The 4,853-nt window shown below is 36.7% G+C and overlaps 1 pseudogene; it reads left to right on the top strand.

The window, feature by feature from the left end:
• The first annotated feature begins 2,853 nt into the window (after nt 1–2,853).
• Nucleotides 2,854–3,202, top strand: LOC111142930 (annotated as a pseudogene).
• The last annotated feature ends 1,651 nt before the right edge of the window (nt 3,203–4,853 follow it).

The raw sequence follows: 4,853 nt of genomic DNA, 5'->3' as shown, positions 1-4,853 counted from the left end.
GAACATCACTGGCTGCATAATTATACAGAACTGGGTGTGAATCCCAATTATAGCTTTCAATAGCCAGGCAGATGTTAGGACAAGTTACTCAATGTCACATCAGTCTTCTCATCCGTAGAATGGAGAGAACAGCAACCTACTTCATAGGATTTCTGTGAAACCTGAATAAAATAACATAAAATAGTCCCTGAGTTACTATCAATTCTTGATAAATGTTGAGAAATAATGAATAGATACATTCAGCTCAATGAAATTACTCAGTATTATATAAAATTATTTTCAAGTTGGAATTTAGTGTGCTAAGTGTGTCAAAGTTTAAGCAAATGCTTTTTTAAAAAAGAAAAAAAAATCAAGGTCTTATTAACTGTTCTATGCTTGGCAAAGAGTCTGTTTTTAAATTTTGAATTTCATTTGAGATAAATTATTTTGTATTATAAAGTGGCTGTGTGGCAGGTTTTTTAATCAGCTTTCACCGCCTCTGAAATACATTTGTTAATTGGAAACAAAATAAGTGGCTTAAAATTTCTGTGGACGCAGCAACTCTAGTTAATATTTTCTAAATGGTGCTTGAAAATAAATATGTATGTATCAAAAAGTACTTGATAAGCAGCTAAATATGAAGAAAAAACACCACCCTGCCCACATCACTAGTGCATCAAGATATAGTGATGCATTGATAGAATGGTCCCTAGTAATTTGCTGCTAATCAGTTTTAAGAAATGGATGACAGCAAGGTATTTTTAAAGAGTTCTTTTGCGGCTGACAAGAATTTGGATTATGTGAACTGACTCATCATTTAAATTCAAATATATAGAATGGTGGCTATTGATTCAGATAGTCCTTGACCTCAGGGGTAATACTTGCCTTAGCTGAGGAAGGCAACTTTTAGTTGTGTTGTCTTTCGCTTTCTCTGGCTTTTGACAACGATAAAACAGAAAGATTAGGAGAGCATACAATGAGTTAATGCAAGAAAAGGTACCCAGCTTTACCTAAACTGCTCATGCTGGGGAAGAATGACAATCATCCACCCTAAAGAAAATCAAGCCAGGCTTGGGGAATATTTTTAACCACCACCTCCCTGCAGTTTGATTCACATTTTGAGGTAAGCAGCTCTGGTTTCTTTTCAATGTCACTATTGTCTTTAGAATGAAAATACATTCTGAATTTCCTACAATGTCTAGATTTGGGGTATGAAGTATGCTGCTGGCATGTGATTCATGCTGTGTAAGGATGTACCTGATTCAGAATTGGAAAACGGTTAAAATAAGTTTGGAGAACATCTTTCTTAGTGGTGCCTTCTCTTTTCACTCTCACAAATGGGAAAATAGAATACTGTGACGAAGAGAGCATGTTTTCTTAAAAGGGTCTTCTCGGGTTGGAGAAATGCCAAATCTCATGGTTGAGAGCAGAACTTTTCAGCCTAATATTTATTATTTCCTCCAGGCAGCAACAGTTTCTTGCTCTCCTCTGTCCCTTCTATTAACTGTTTTTTTTTTTTCTTCCATCTCTAGATAGATGATAGATACATACAAACTACATTCTCACCCTTTCTCTCTCACTCTCTTGTTCTCATCCCCTCTTCCCACCTCCCCAAACTTGTGTATGGGTGAAAATAAAGAAGTACATTATATATCCATCAGAGTTCATCTATTAGGGCTTCCAACTCTGAAAGGGACTATTAAGCAGGGTGCCAGGGTGGCTCAGTGGGTTAAAGCCTCTGCCTTCGCCTCAGGTCATGTTCCTAGGGTCCTGGGATCAAGCCCCGCATTGGGCTCTCTGCTCAGCGGGGATCCTGCTTCCCCCCCACCTCTCTGCCTACTTGTGATCTCTGTCTGTCAGATAAATAAATAAAATCTTAAAAAAAAAAAAAAAAGAAAGAAAGAAAGGGACTATTAAGCTTGATGGTTTCATTTTTATGGTATCTTCTTTTAGTTCATACCATAAGATAGAAAATGGCATTTTCAGGAAAATTTCCATAATCTGCAACACCACACACACACACACACACACACACACACACGAATCTGTTTTAAAATGTAGTCAGCTCTTGGGGTGCCTTGGTGGCTCAGTCAGTTGAGTGTCTGACTCTTGATTTTGGCTCAGGTCATGGTCTCAGGGTTATCAGATTCAGCCCCACATTGGGCTCTGTGCTAAGTGGGGAGCCTGCCTGAGATGCTCTCTCCCCTCTTCCTGTGCCCCTTGCCCCTTCCTCTCTCTAAAAGAAAGAAAGAAATCTTAAAAAAATAACATGTGGCCAACTCTTGATTATTTTACAAATGGGAAATCATGGAATATACACATTATATATTTCAATACATTCATTGAAATCCATAAATAATTTTTAAAAGTCTTATCAAGTCAGTTAAGCATCTGCTTTTAGCTCAGCTCATGATCCCAGGATCCTGGGATCAAGCCCCATGTCAGGCTCCCTGCTCAGTGGGAAGTCTGTTTCTCCCTCTCCCTTTGCCCCTTCCTTGGCTTGTACATGGGCTCTGTCTCTATCTCGCTCTCAAATAAATAAATAAAATCTTTAAAATAAATAAAGTCTTTCTAATTCAAAAACTAAATTTCCTCTCAAATTTTCATCAAATTGCTCAAAATAGCAAGTGAATTCATTTGAAGTCCAAAAGCTTTAATCATTTTCTGACTCTTTGCAAATGCTGAAGCGCCCCCTCCCCTAAAATACTCAGTAAAGGATTAGGGGGAAATGCTAAATTTAGACCCAGATAATACAGATAGAACATATTTTGAATCCCAAATTAAAAACAAGATGTGCTTTTTTTAAAATTTTTTTAATTTTTTTTAAAGATTTTATTATTTAAAGATGTGCTTTTAAAACTAAGACCCAGCAGAATGGTGCCTACAAAGAAGGGTGGTGAGAAGAAGAACTGTTCTGCCATCAACGAGCTAGTGACCAGAAAATATACCATCAACATTTGCAAGCTCATCCATGAAGTGGGTTTCAAGAAGTGTGCTCATTGGGCACTCAGAGAAATCCAGAAATTTGCCACGAAGGAGATGGGAATTCTGGCTGTGCACATTGCCACCAAGCTTAACAAAGCTTTCTCCACCAAAGGAATAAGGAATGTTCCATACCATATCCATGTATGGTTGTCCAGAAAACTTAAGAAGCATGAAGCTCTACATGGCAGTTACCTATATACCTGTCACCACTTTAAAAAAAAACCTACAATTAACGTAGATAAGAACTAACTGCTGATGACCAAATAAAAGAATAAAACTGCCAAAAAAGTACTTTTTATGGCTATGTATCAAATTATAACATGGCTACATGATTATGTACATACATACACAAATACACATCATTTACATGATTATGATAGAATTTTTATTATGTATCAACTCATTTCTCTGTCAATAATCACACTGGACACACAATTTACCTAGAAAACCTTATACTTACATTAAGACAGTTCAAATGACATAGGTGTCTTTGCAAAGTCTCTCAAGACTTCAGGATGGAGCACTTAAAAAAAAAAAAAGTTCGTCTTGGAACTGTAACCTACTTGTACACTTATTTCTGTGCCCCTTCACAATGTCAGGTTTTTGTGTTTTGTTTTGTTTTTTAATTTTTTTTTAAGATTTTATTTATTTATTTGACAGACAGAGATTACAAGTAGGCAGAGAGGCAGGCAGAGAGAGAGGAGGAAGCAGGCTCCCTGCTGAGCAGAGAGTCCGATGTGGGGCTCAATCCCAGGACTCTGAGATCATGACCTGAGCCGAAGGCAGAGGCTTTAACCCACTGAGCCACCCAGGTGCCCCCACAATGTCAGGTTTTTGAAGGTAGGACCACACATGCACAGGGTATATATTCCCAAATTTTTAAAAATGTCTTCTCATTCTAAGAACTTTATGTGCCAAACCAACAGGCAAACTGTTAAAAATAATTATACAAATTCCTAATGTTTTATAAGTTCACAAATCCTATCATCTCCAGTGATTAGAACCTAAAGCAAACAATGCCACTATTTACACGTGTGTGTGCATTTTGCATGGCAAAAGTACCCCACTCAAGTACTTTTAGAAGTACTCAACAGCTGCCAAAGCAAATTAGGGCAAAATTTATGCTTAAAAAGTCATTTAAAAAGTGAGTGAGCCTTGCTAAACCACACCACACATATGGGAAAAAGAAAACATAAATGATGTGAAAGCATAATGCAATCCATACTTATTTTATTACACAAGGACCTAACTGTTATTTACCTAAGATTAGTGATATGCCATGATTACTCTCTGCCTAAGAAATCACTACATGGAACAGTTCAATATCACAACAGGGACATTGCTGCTTTTGATGGGCATAATTTTAGGTAAGGTAATTGCTTCCCGGGACCTTCCTACTTTTTTGAGTGTTTCCTAGTGTATTTTCAACATATCATTGTCTACAGCTGAAGTTCTCTTCATTATTTCCACTTATAAATAAGAATTTTCCCTGTTATGTGTGCCAGCCACTTGAATTCTAAAAATTCAAAACAGTAAGTCATTTTACGTTCCTAAACACAAAACAAAAATAACTGCTTATTATTTTATTTATTTGTGATTCTACATATTTTTTCTACTGCTGGGTGTAAAGAGAAATCATAATGCAATGCCCCAGCTTTAATTTTAAGAAATGCAGGGAGCAATTTTGGGTAGTTAGTCTTTCTTACAAGCTAGTGTCTTTTGATATATTGAAAAGACTACAGAAGCTGTTACAATGATAATGGAAGAACCTTATACATTTTCATTGACATCAAGTTGCCATTGACATCACAGAATTGACAAGGTAATGGTTTTCACACATACTTACATTGACACCATAACATCAGAAGTGTCAGACACAATGGAAGTGT

The sequence above is a fragment of the Enhydra lutris genome, unplaced genomic scaffold, assembly GCF_002288905.1.
Source record: "Enhydra lutris kenyoni isolate GAN:26980312 unplaced genomic scaffold, ASM228890v2 scaffoldscaffold9, whole genome shotgun sequence".
NCBI lineage: Eukaryota > Metazoa > Chordata > Mammalia > Carnivora > Mustelidae > Enhydra > Enhydra lutris.
Note: the sequence above shows the minus strand (reverse complement) of the source record. Positions and strands in the feature narration are given on the sequence as shown.